At 33.8% G+C, this 14,733-nt stretch overlaps 1 non-coding gene across 1 annotated transcript; it reads right to left on the reverse strand.

The window, feature by feature from the left end:
• Nucleotides 1-14,406: 14,406 nt before the first annotated feature.
• LOC142442041 (U7 small nuclear RNA) lies at nt 14,407-14,468 on the reverse strand. Its single transcript, XR_012783303.1, has one exon. It is a non-coding gene; the product is annotated as a U7 small nuclear RNA (small nuclear RNA).
• Between the last annotated feature and the right edge of the window lie 265 nt (nt 14,469-14,733).

Here is a 14,733-nt window from a genome sequence, read left to right on the forward strand (position 1 = left end):
TAATTCATAATGTCTCCTTTTTCCCTATTATGAAGATTTTTTTGTTTTCCTTATCTTGGGATGTAATCCATACTGAGGCCTTAGTATTTGATATTTATTACATATTTAAAGTCCACACCATTTATGGCAAGCAAGGTTGTGTCATCTGCTTATTGATAAGTTGTTCAGTTGCCCTCCAATTCTGTACCATATTTTCCTTAATATAAACCTAGCTCCTCAAATCAATGTTCAGTGTACAGATTAAGTAAGGATGGTAGGAAGATATAAAAGTGAATTTATGCAATGACATATCTTGTACGGTTTGAACAATTGCCTCTTTGTCTATGTGTAGATTCCTCATAAGTACAATTAAGTGTTGTGTAATTTCTATTCTTCTCATGCTATTAATAATTAGTATGACACTTATAATATAATGCCCTTGAATAGTCAATAAAACACAACTAAACATCTTTCTACTATTTGCTTTCTGTCAAGGTCCATCTGACACCATATTCCTCTTCTGAATCTGATTTGAATTTCTCATAGTTCTTTGTTGATGTTCTACTGTAATCATTTTTGACGTATCTTTAACAAAGCTTTATATGTCTGTGATGTTAATGATAGTTATATGATTTCCTCATCCATTTGGATGAGTTTTTAAAATGAAGGGTAAACTCTGGATCTCTTTCAGCCGATTTGCCAATAACTGTTTCCGAATATCCAGGGATGGAGTGGAAATCGAGAGGGGTGGAATGGGGGTGGGGCGGGGACAAAACATGGAAATTTAACAGGAAAATGTAACATTGCTCCATAAAACAAACAAAAAAACCCTCAAAAACCCTACTCATCATACCTACATAGCTAAATATTGGTCTAAGTGGCTAAAAAAGGAGAAAAAGTACAACTGAAGTGGTCTCAGAGTCCACATGCTCATTTCAGACGTACGGGGACAATCCAGGTGCAGACCCGAGTGCCTCTCTACCACTGCATAGGTCTGTTGAAGTATATGCATCCCATCAATATGGGAGCCGTGTTTGTGTCAATGCCTCAGCATGCCAAGAACTTCTTCTATTTCTTTGATTCTTATCATGTGCTACTCTTATTTTGAGTTTATATTCCCATATAAGCAAATAAAGGTCTCAAAATCTCTACTCAATCCACTCTCAAAGACTACCTTCAAATTCTGAGATGTTTAAAAAGTACTAAAAATAAGCAAATCAAGAAATAAACACTCTGATTGTAGTTCTTGGCATAGGCATGCAAATATTATTTTTCATCGGTTTATGAAATATGGCCAACAACCAGCATACATCTTTGTTTGTTTTTCTTAAGTGGTATGAAGTTACATATTAAGGAAATTAATAGGAATGCTTTTAAGCAATATTTCAAATAAAATCTGGAATTATCTACTAATATTTACTAAATAATTTTCATGTAAACTATTTTGTTAATATTACCTTTTAATTTCAATTGATTATCCATTTTATTTGTTAATATTTGTTTAAACATTTTATAATATTTACAAAATATTTCTAATTTTATTAAATTCATTGGAAATAGTAATCCTTCACTCTAATGAATTTCACACTGTCCTGTTGGGACTCTGAGAGGCACAGGAAAGCACTTCTGAGGCTACTTCAAAAAGTATGACTGCTCACATGAGTCACTCAGGATTCAGTGTAGCAACAATGAAACTTAAAACTTTCCTCTAGTTCTTGAACGCTTCCTCCCCTCCCAATTATCATGACCCCAATTCTACCTTGCAGACCTGGTTATACCAGAGGATGTACAGCGGTGCAGTGGGGATCTGGAAACACAGGGAATCTAGGACGGATGAACCCTCAACACCAGCGGTGGGAGTGGTGACACCAGGAGGGAAGCGGGTGTAGAAAGGGAGAACTGATCGCTGAGATCTATGTGTAACCTCCTCTCTGGGGGATGGGCAATGGGAAGGTGGGTGAGGGGAGACGCCAGGCAGTGTAAGATAAGATAAAATAATTATTTATAAACTATTAAGGGACCAGGGGAAGGGGGGAGCAGGGAGTGGGGGGGAAGGAAAACGAGCTGATTCCAGGAACCCAAGTGGAAAGCGAATTTTGAGAATGATGAGTGCAGTGAATGTATAAGGGTGCTTTGGTCAATTGATGTATGTATGGATTGTGATAAGAGTTGTATGAGACCCAATAAAAAGATTTATTAAAAAAAAGTATGACTCCTCAAGTTCTGGCTCATGCAGGGACAGGTGTGTTTCAAATGAAAACATGCACATATAGGTGCAGGATAGATCAGGAACAATAGAAACAATAGCATCTTGGTGTGATGTTTTGGCTAATAAGGGTTTATATTATTTTGTAGCAATACTTTTTTGACACTCCTTGTACTAATGGAAAGGCTGTGGTTGAGCCCACCCAGAATTGTCTTGGTGAAATGACTCGGTGATTTAGTTTGAAAGGTGCAAGCCTGGGAATCCTAGGAGCCGGGTTTGCTGTAGTCTGACAAATAAGGGATGGCAGTGAGGCCAAGGGAGCCGATGACATCTGGGAATGCCACACTCCTTATCCCATCGTCTTAAGTGTGATGGCAGTCACTGGTGTCAAAAAAATAGTAAGGTAAAAAAAAAGGTTGGCTAAGCAAAAAGGAAAAAGTCAATAAACAAAACATATTTGCAATGTAACCCAGAGTCAAACAAATACTAGGAATCAAACAAAGACTAAAATACAAGAAAAATATTAATTTATATATTAGAGGGAATTATTTAAGCAAACATTCAGAATGGGGGAATACACATAGAAGCTAAGTAAGTAGATCAAGAGGGTCTATATTCCTAGGAGTCCTTTTCAATTGATCACTCTGTGGGTGGAAATATCATCAGTGACTTACTATTTCATCTAAATTATTCTAAGCAAATCTGGTGTTCTTTCAACATTTAGTTACTCAGACACATATGTAGTCTGTGTGTTTACTTTCTAAGTAATTATAAAAGTAAATCCTCCCTGAATATGTAGCAGTTAGAGAGAATTTGCATACAGGTAATTGGGATCTAAGGGAGAAAATGGTCACCTCTAAAGAGCATATTCACAAATGTTCTGAAGCAAGTGTGTGTTTTGTTTTGTATTTAATTAGCTCCCTCTATTAAATAATAATGGCCAAAATTTACTTCTGGAACAATAATCTTAAGTTGCCAGGATAAGTTTATATAGAATAACACCTTTATCAAAGAAGTTATATTTCTTTGTGTTTATAATTTCAACTAGAGACTTTTCAATACACAGATTCTTAGAATTTTCTATGAGGAAAAAATTGTATAATAGCATGACTTGTCAAGCAATGTTATTGAAAATTCTATAAACCCCATAATAACATATTATCCTCTGTTTTTTACTAGACTAGATGTCAAGCCACTTTTATATATGTAGCAAGGTACAGAGTATCTCCATAGAGAGGAAGAGAATCCAGACCATTTATTCATTTGACAAACTCTTTTTGGAGAAAATATTCTGAACAAAAATCATTGTGATATTTTTTATGCTACAAAACTCTATTGCATTTTATAATTTTTTGAAAAAACAGCATATAATTCTATGAAAATACAATATTTTGTATATGTTTAACATGCAAAATGTTTCTTTTTTAATAACTATTAATCACTTAGAAAATGTTTTAAAAGCACAGACTATATACTGATAATTAAAGAAAAATTCTTAAGCATGTTAAATCAAAAAGTAAATACCGAACATCAAACTATTTTTAAAATAATTGCCCTGTTGATACATTTTATAATATTTAAAACTTGCATTTTGAAGTATATCTTTCTATACTTTTATTTAGTTTTAGTGCTACCACACATCATGTTGAACATTCAGTGATGCTGGTTTTGATACACATTTCGAAAGAAGTTGAGTTATTTTCAGCACAGCATGAAGGAAAAATTTTCACTTTAATCCAAACAATTTGATTCATATAACGCCAATGTATGCATGACACTGCTAGTAGGGATTTCGTCAAATATGCTATGAAAAATAATGAAAAAAGTCAAGGCACATAATTATTTTCCTCTTTTTTAAGCTGAAATTATCCTGCATAAGAATATCATTTGAAATTGATATATATGCTTCAGTTTTTAATGTAGCTTAATCCAATCACATCTGACATGTCTTATAATTGAATAATGATGAAATTAATAATCAATGGGAATGTATATGAAATTCTCATTAATTGAAAGATATGTATTTAAAATGGCACTTATTTGTATAACAATTGATTGCCTTTTAGATATATGCAAGGGTTCATTCTATTTTCTAGAAGATTATGAAACAAGTTCTAAAACAGTGCTCTTAAATGTTTATAATTTTTCTTTCTACCTAAAAGCAGTTTTCAGCTATTTAATATTGCTACTTGCATTTCACTAGAGGGGAAAGCACAAACAGCTCTGCTGTCCAGAGTGTTGTCCATTAAATGCTTTCTAATAAGCATCGCCATGTCAAATATAAATGGATTGGATTTAGGAGATTAGTCAAACTGCTTCACTATTTACCTGTGAAAATGGAGGTCTTGGGTTCACATACTCAATGAATTGCCTTACAAAATATTTCTCCACGTTACTAAGTCATACCTAAAGGATTCTTTTTAGAAATTGAAAAGGATTTCATTGCCTAACCCCTGTATTTCCTGCATTTCCAATGGCATATATATATATATATATATATATATATTGGACTCAGAATGATGATACGTATATTATACAATGATAGCAAGCATATTTCCATCTCTTATTCTGGATCAGGAATTATCTTTCATTGATTTTTATTTTCTATTTTCAATATTATCATCATGATAAAAGGGAAATATTACTGTTATTACTTTAAAACTGGAAAAACAGGGTAAGTTTTCATTTCAGTTAATTCTAAAAGTTATTTTTGATAAAAAGAAAATACAGTAAGAATAAACTGAATAAACCTGGTAGAATTTGACAAATCAAACAGTCAGATCCTGTACAGCATAGCTATTTTTAAAGTCACAATGTTTTTCATATATTTCCCACTGCACTCGCTATTTAAAACTAGTAGAATATGTTGTCAAAATTACATTAGGGTGTATGATGAACTACAAAAATACTAGCAAAAACATTTTATCAGCTTCACTAACATACTGATAACTTTATATCTTCTATTAACCTATTAGCACCTTGAGAAATATATCATTTTTAGTTTTGCTCACAACATATTACTGAGACACATTCACTTGCGCTGATATTTTCACATAAATATAATTTTTATATTCAGATAAAATTTATCTAATTGTAAGATATTTAACAAATAGTTTAGATGAAATAGAACGGTTGAAACTGTCTCTAGATATTTGTTACCTAAATTTTAAAAACGAATACTCTATATCCTGAAAAATCTTCAGGAAATTAGATGGTTCTTCTAAATAAATATAGATTTGTTTTTATTTAAAATGAGGACAGGATTTATTATACTTAATGTACCACAAGTAAAAAATCATTTAAATTGTTTGCTAATAAATCAACTAGACCTTAAGTTTTCTGTCATTACAATTGAAAGAGACGCATCTTTTGAGAAAAAAGCACATTGCGTGACTTGACCTCCCTCGGGTAATGCAATTCTTAAGTGAATACTGAAGCCAGTAGATTGTCATGGAGCAAGATGGAGCATGGAAAGAAAGAGAGAGAGAGAGAGAGAGAAAGAGAGAGAGAGAGGCAGGCAGCTTACAGGAAGAAACTATGTGGCAGATTTCAACACCTTTATGTTTCTCAAAGGTAAGAATTTGACTTGCTCTCAAAAACAATAACAGATTCCTCCTCCAAAATAGCATCCATAGAGAATCAAATTAATAATGTAATATGCAGAACAAATATCAAAAAACAAAATTGGTGCCCTCACTAGTTAGATAAATTCGATTCACTATGCATAAATAAATTAAATCCATTATTATTCATATTCAGACTATATAATACATACTCTGTAATGACCTTGAAACAGAATTGGGATAATATGCAAACTTATTTTTTTTCAAAAATACAACTATCTGTACTTCAACAACAAAAACAACTATGATATTAGCATTCATTATTGTTGCCAGAAACCTTCATTTTGTAGGGCTTAAAATGCTTGGTTAATAACTAAAAGTAGTTGGTTTTAAGCTACCACCTGTTCTGCTGAAGAACAACGAGGCAATCTGCTTTCTGTAAAGTAGACTAAAAACTTTATGCACTTGACTTCTGTCCTGTAGGGTCACTATGAATCACAGTCAAGGTCCTCGCAGCAGGTTTATGTTGCTGCTCAGTCATTTATCCTTTAAGAGTTGGCAAATTGACATCATTTGTAATATCAGCACAATAGTGGAGAAGGCAAAAGACCACGATAATGCTTTGTGCCGTAGAATCAGTCCCCATATATTTATTTTAGATAATTCCACTGCTCTGGAGGCACCCCGGTGATGTAAACGGTTGCGAGTTGGGCTGCTAACTCTAAGGTCAGCAGTTCAAATACACCAGCCACGAAAGACGAGGTTTGATTCAACTCTATGGCATTGAGTTTGGTTTGGGTTAGGGCTTCTTATAGAAGTCAGGTTTGTCTCCACTTTGGAACCGATGCATTCAAACTTTCATTTTTTTGCTTTCAAGTAGAGCTCTTCACCAGTGCATCATTCCGGCTCATAGAGTTTGGCTCCCCATTGCTGTTGTAATAGAAGTTTGTCTCTGATAGATAGCCACCATGTAGGACAGGGTAGAACTACATCACTGGGTTTCCAAACTTGTGAACATTTATGAAATATTTGCCGAGAGCAGTTGTTGGGTTCCAAGAAACAGCACTTTTTGCTAACAACCCAGAACTTTAACCACTGCACAACCAGGCTTCCTTCAAACCATTTAAGTGTAATTCACAGCCCATCACTTTCAGTGTCACTTTGGGAATATCACTGAAATACCTAACTTCATTTCTCTCCTTTGTTAAAATTACAATAATAATATTCCACTTGTTGAAATTGAGTAAGAATTAATGAAGTTTTATAGCATAGTTCCATAAAAGGTTAAAAATAGTCAATATTTGTCCAATAAATTGTTTTATTAGTACAATTATATTGTACTGCTTGCAGTACGAAGAGAGCATAGGATGATAATTCTATTTTAAGAAATGCATGATCATTAAGCTTATCATTTCATTAGGCTTGCTTTCTGGCTTGTTTGGACTCTCCTGCTGTGGCTCTCCGGGTAAAATTCCCTACACAGGCAGTCCTGGACTTATAACATGCTGGGATTACAATGAACCGCCTCGGTTACCACCTGTTTGGTTTTTATAGTTGGTTTAGTTTCAGTGCATCCTAGCACTATTAATATGTGCTACATAGATTTCTGCAACATGTACTTTGATATCTTGATTCTTATGGCAACACCACAGAAAAATCCAATTTCATTTATTAGATGTTGATAATAAAAGGCAATAATTGTGAAACCCTAGGGTAATAAAGTATTTATTTGAGTTTTTCACGACCAAAGCTTCCAAATGAAAACACAAACGAAATCAATATAAAAATTCTCAAAACTGGATCAGTGAGCTACACCAGAGTAAATGGGAAGATATTGAAGTTGTCAGGAATTTAATAAACGAGGAAGGAACTATAAGTAGCACCCCAGGGGGATGCACTCAAGAAATCAAAGGTTGATGTTCATTGGACCAATTTGCCACAGAAAATTTCATTACAGTGTTGACAATCAGTGCTGCAATTTCGAGAACTTAGATGAAGTTGAACCACGCCGTAGTATTTTCAATCACCTCACACACATGTGAAGACTGAGCAACGAATAAGAAAGATCCAGAAAGACTTCACATTTTGTATTATGGGGTTGGCAAGTATTGCTGAAGAGACTGGAATTTATGAACCGCTGTGGCTTAGATTAATGTACTACGTCTATACTGATAATGAATCGATCTGCCTTAGGAGAGTTACAAGCAGAATGCTCCATAGAAGCACAGACCATGAGACTTTGTCTCATGTCATTTGCATATGTTAACACAGGGGGGTCAAACTGGCGGCCCCGGGGGTATTTTTTTGAGGCTCACGATGCTCTGAAATAAAATGAAAATAGAAAAAAATTGTTATGAAGAAAATAGTGCTTAGGGGAGGTTGAGGCAACACCGTATACACAATTCCCTCGTTAACCCTTTAACTACTGAAGATGAGTCTACACATGGCGGTCCAGTGCCTGTGGACGGTATAAACGTGCTGACTCAGTTCCGGCGACGTTTGGAAGCAACGTGTCTGCCACTCTGTGTCACGTAATGTAAACAGACCCCAACAGCGAAAAGGTTAAAAAGAGCAGTCTGCGTTGCCCTATTATGAATCATACCTAGCGCGGCAGCACTAGTTAACATGTTTAGAGGGAAGCCATTATGATTGTGCATCACATTTGTCAGCTGCCCAACATTTCGTGTTTTTTATTAGTTACTTTGTTATATTTTCCGGTCACAACATAAGAGGTCAGTGAAATCTAGTAGGAGGAAAGCGCTGGCAAGTTTTGGGTAAAAAGGGACAATTTTAGTTTTATAAATACATTAAATAAAATAAGTGTTTAAATAAAAGCGATTATATAGTGTTTCAATGATCCTATCCATATTCCTGAATCCTCACTTCAAAATATAAACTTAGCAAAATTTGTAAATGTGATGTGGCCCACGTGAATCTTCCCTGTTGCACTAAATGGCCGTGTTTTCATTGAGTTTAACACCCTTGTATTTTGACACCCCTGTTACCAGATAGACACTCCCCTGAAAAACAAAACAACAGCAAACAGTAGAGAATGGCTGGGACAACAAGGCAGAGCCAAAAGATGGATTCACACCATGTGCAATGCTGAGATCAAACCAAACAATAACGATGAGCATGCTGAGTCAAAACCTACACCTAACAACAACAGTAACCTTTTAAATGCTTTGGAGTTCGTTTCTGTTTACTAACTCCGATTTCTGCATTGAATGTCACTAGGTGTTATCTTATGTCTAGTCTCAAAAGGATGAACTTTAACTAGATCCTTGTTTTTAGCTAATGCCTCCAGTGTAGCTCATATTCCTCCAATACTCTTAGGTTTGTTTGGGTTGGTTTTGTCATACATTACCTTTTAGAACAATCGAGCATTGATCAGTTCTTTTTGCTACAGAGGCTCTGTGTATTGCTCTCATCTTCTTCGGATGGTTTCTGCATCATTTTTTCCCAGGTGAAACTCTATGTTCAAGAGTGTTTCGGAGTCTTTTCTGATAGCCTCTGTTCGCTTCTTTCTTTCTTTTCTTTCAATGACCTATTACTTCCTTCATTTATGACGTCCTTGATGTCATTCCATTGCTATTCAGGTTGTCTGTCATTTGTGTTCAATATGTTAAATATGCTTTTGAAATGTTCTCTAAATTTGCATGATATTTACTCACGGTTACTGTTTTGCTCCCCTGGACTTTCTCTAATTTTCTTTAATTTCCACTTAGAATTGCAGAGCAGTAACTGATAGTCCACTCCATAACAGGCACCTGCCCTTATGATGCCTGATGCTATCGAGCTTCTCCATCCTCTCTTCCAAAGGTAAGGTCAATTTGATTCATGTGTACTTGATCTGGCATAATCCATGTGCATAGTGACATTATTTTTGTTGAAAAAATGTATTTACAATGAAAAAGCCATTGGTCTTACAAAATTCTATCAGGGGATTTCTAATTTCATTCCAAGGCCTAATTTTCCAACTAGCGATACTTCCTCTCTGTTTCCAGTTTATACATTCTAATCAACAATATTTATCCCTGCTATTGGATTACATGTTTAATCAATCTCAGACTGAAGTTGTTGGTAGTTCTTAAATTTCATCATCAGTAGCTTTAAGGTTGGATGCATAAATTTGGATGATAGTTGTATTAACTGGACTTCACGGTAGATATATAGATATTATACTATCAGAGACACCATTGTGCTTCATGACAGATCTTGAAATGTTCTGTTATGTGATAGAACTGAAACTAGCGATTGCATGATGAAATTCTGTAAGAACAATGAGTTATTCATCAGAAATACTCTTTTTCAACACCACAAGCAAAGGCTATACATACAGACCTCACCAGATGGATACACAGGGATACAATTGCCTACATTTATAACTAGATGATAAAAATTCTTAATATCGTCAGTCCAGGCAAGGTCAGGGGTTATCTGCAAATCAGATCATGAATCAGTCATATGTAAATTTGAGTTTGTCCTAAGAACAAAGCAAATAGTCAGTGGCCAAAATACAATCCTCTTAAATGCATTCCTCTAGAATTGACACCACCTTAAAGGAAGTTTGGGGCATTGAATATTTTATGAGTGAAGAAAAGAAGGGTCCTGAAAATACTTAAAGGACGTCTTATATTTAAACAAGGAAAAGAACATAGACTTTTCATAATGGCAAATCTTCTTTTCTGAAGACAGGGTGGAAGGAAACGCCAGGGAATGAACTGGCAAAAGTGGGAAAAGAAGACACACGTTTTATAAAACCCCTGTTATTGGCGATGGAAAAATTTTCAATGAATAAGGGTAATGAGTTAAACAATATAGAAACAATTAACTTTAATGAACCATACAATGAACCATACTTGTCAAGGTTATTGAAATGGGATATATATATGCTACTTTTTACACTTATTGTGTTGTTCATCAGATTTTCAAATGCAAAATTTAGATATGACAATTGTATGTGATAACAGATAGTGATAAGAGGCATATTAGTTTGTATAACTAAATAATTGAATTATAAATTGTATTTGTATAATTGATGAAGCACTATGCTGTGTTTTGTGTTAAATAACTGCATTTGTACAATGGAATGTATATAGAGTTACAAGAATAACCTAGAATATTCTGAAGATTTAATTGAGAAACATTTAAATGTAAGAAAGCTAAGTAATTGCATCATGCTATGTTGCACTGTTTTCATGGTACATAATTAACTATTGAGAATTGTATTGGAATTTCAAATAACAAAAGCTGATTCTGTGTTAATAAAGAAAATGGGAGCATGATCGATATAATAAAGAGAAAACTAATAAATATAGAGAATATACCTTAAAATGTACACCTTTTTGTAACTTAAATCAAGTTCTGAAGGGAACTGGTTAATGTTAAATTGGTATCTCCACAACATAAAACATGTTCAGAGGTTAGTTGCTGGTCAGTATATCCATTCACTACTGTAATGTCTATTGAGAATCCAAGATGGTTTATAATTCAGTAAAATAGAGGGTGGCCAAGGTCGCTGCTATCACAGAAGAAAACAAAGAAATACTGTACTACCAAGACGACATCATAACTTATAGCAGGTAAAAATCGTGGGGACTAGAAATATATTTACTATTTTAGATTTTTTTATGGAAAATTAACATCTTTAAATGCACAGGTGTTTGCTATCCACCACTTATGTAAACATTGGTGGATCAATTCTAGCTAGATGAATAATGAAAAAATACTGATAATATGTGTCTGCTAAGATTACAGTCAAGGAAACCCTATGCCTTTCTAGCACACCAGAGTTCTAGTCTGCAACACGTTGGCTATCATTAGTCATAAGTGGCTTTATAATTCTGGTTTCACTTAGATATAATTAAGGAAGTGTACTTTAAAGAGCTGTCATTTAAGCTTAGATTTTTGTAACAGAGGGACCAAGCTGTACAGTGATGGAGTAGGGATGACTTATTTATCATGTGTGCTGGCAAGTCTGAAAAAGCTTGAAAGACTTGTGGACCACTAAGGCAGAGATTTAGTCATCCCTGGGGTGGGGTGGTGCACGGGTGAGAATACAGTCAGGCCATTCACACAGGTTTACCTTTCCAAATGAAGGAATTTAATTTTGACCTGTGTATGGTGAAGTACTTGTAGATGAAAAACAAGGACGGCACCTTCATGATAAATTATAGCTCAATATAAAGAAAACCAAAATCCTTACAACCGAACCATTAGATAACATTATGGCAAATGGAGAAAAAATTAAAATTCTCTGATTTCATGCAGCTTGAATAAAAAATCAATGCTCATGGAAGCAGTGTTCCATAAATAAAATCACACGTTAATTGGATAAATCTGGCACAAAAGACGTCTTTAAAGTACTGAGGAGGAAGGGGATCACTTTGAAGATTAAGGTGAATGTGCAACCCAAGTGGTATTATTGTCATTCATCTCATTTTGAAAACACATTTAAAGACATAGCTTTGAATAAATATTCCCAGTAAAGTCTGCATTGGTGTTCCAGTAGCAATTACAATATGATTTGTAGATACTGAGCTATAGGAAACATTTTATAAAGAACATTATTTATATTTTCCTATATATAACCATAGTTGACATAAAACTATTCAACTTTTCTAAGTCTATAGACTGAAAATGCATACAAATTTAAATATTTCCATGTGCATGTGTGTGCATTTTAAAACTTATGTGGAAAATATATTTAAAAGGTATTAGAGGCATAAGTTTATATTTAATTATGTTTTAATTTAATTTTCCACAGATATTTATATATTGGCGCATATATATATACACTGTGACTTGATTACTATAATCCATATCAACTTAAATTACATATGTTCTAGTAAGTCTACTCTGATTTCCTCATTGTATGCAGTTAGGGGATTGAACACAGGAAAGTAAGCTAACAGAAAAGTAAGCTTACAAGTTAGATTTGATTTTGTCCTAATTTCAAGGTTCTGATTAATCCATTAGCTATCACTCATGCCAAACAGCATCAACTGATATAAAGCAGAAAAATTCTGTCAAATACATTTAATTTCTAAAATCCATGCAGTGTTTTCATGTTAGAGTTATTTCCTCAAAGACACTTTGACATTTTTACAAATTTGTGGGATGATCTCTATTTCTGTTGTAAACAAAATGCAATTCACTCTACTAATTGTTCATTTTTCTCCAGATGCCTATCAGCTATGGTTGAATAACTGCAGTAATGTGGTTTAGTAGCAGAGAAAAATAACACTTTTCTTTGAATTTCATTTTATATCCTTGTAGTCCAAATATGGAATTTTTATCCTTTTAAAATAAAAATGTCTCATTATTAAAATTAACCTAGTCCATTTTCTATAAATTGTTTTATTGGTACTTAACTATTCCTGTAAAGTAATTGCTTCCTATGTAGCTTTAAATTAGCTGCATACTTAAAATATTATGTATTTACTAAATAGCGATATCGCTCATATATAAATTGGATGGTTATATATCTTACACTAAGATTATTGTTTCCCATAATTTTATAAAACTGCATATTTTTGTTCTAAATTATTTTATGTGCCATTGTGTTTTTAAGATATTTTAAATACAGTTTACCTAACCAGTACTGTACTGTAAGTACCTTATTCTAACCAAATTCATGACATGATTGATGTTTTTATGTATATTATTTTAGCTTTATTAATTCTCTTCTTTAGAAACACTGAAGCCATAATCATGTACAAAGTGAAATGGTTTATTTATTTTTTATTATGTTTTCATATGTTTAATCTTATTATTTAGTTGTATCAGGGCAGCTTATCTAGTTAGTGATAACTACTTTTCTTATACAAAAGTTCTTGCTAAATCATATCCTTCTCTAGATTTTCATGGATGTAATCCACCCTAGTCTTTGAAAATATCATTCATTTATTAATACTCTCGACAATACACAATATACTAGTTGCTACAGGGTTAAACTTATCATACATGACAAATAGGATAAATTTGCATTTATTGCCACATTTTAATGGCATTTCCATTATTGTTGAAATACATCATATCCGATGTTTTTAAACAAATTTGTATTGGCTATTTTGGTGTACTGGTTCACATATTGCACTAATAACTAGAATATCAGTGAGTCAATAAGTGGCCTTATTCTGACAGATGGCAATCTCTTTCCCAAATGTCCTTGATTTGACACCGATGTGTTCGACATGCTGAAGGCCAGGGTTATAGCAGCTGCTTATGTTCTAAAAGAGTTATCTGTACTGAAAAGTTACTATGTCTTGAAAAATTCACTAATATTCCAAATGCTGACCTCCCACTTTGTTTCCAACATTTGCATTTCAATAAGTAATCATTATGAATTCATCTCCATGTATACTTGATCAATTTCAGAATGGAGAAGTTAGTAGAATGCTTTGATTTCCTCACTAGTAATTGTAGTGATAGTATCTCAATTTAAATATTTATTAAGGAAAAGGTTTGGTGGCCACATCTGGCCTCCTCTGGAAGGAGACTCTAACTCCACCACAACATAATTGCCCAAGGACAGATAGAGAAAAACAGTGGCGTAACGGCCAAATCACTGAGAATTCTGTCCTGGTTAAACTGACACAAAACTTACTTAATATCATCATTGATATAGTCATTGCCATCTCATTTTTTGGGTGGGGGGGCTTTCCGGAAAAAAACAGAAAACCTGCTAGATAAATTCTAAAGGAGCTGTAACACTACTTACCATCTCATTGTTGCAACCTAAGTAATTCAGCACATTAACATTGTAATTTGTTAAATTGAAATTTTCATATATACACAAGAGTTTAGAGTAATATCTGTGAATTTTTGTACTTTAGTAGTTTAACTATTGTTGTTATTAACTGCTGTCAAGTGTATTCTGACTGATAAGGATCATATGTGTGATGGCTAGATGTTTTTGTATGTTAGTCTGGTTAGATTGGAGAAACAAATTCATGGACACACACATGTGCATAAGGCAGA

Source organism: Tenrec ecaudatus, chromosome 2 (assembly GCF_050624435.1).
Source record: "Tenrec ecaudatus isolate mTenEca1 chromosome 2, mTenEca1.hap1, whole genome shotgun sequence".
Lineage (NCBI taxonomy): Eukaryota > Metazoa > Chordata > Mammalia > Afrosoricida > Tenrecidae > Tenrec > Tenrec ecaudatus.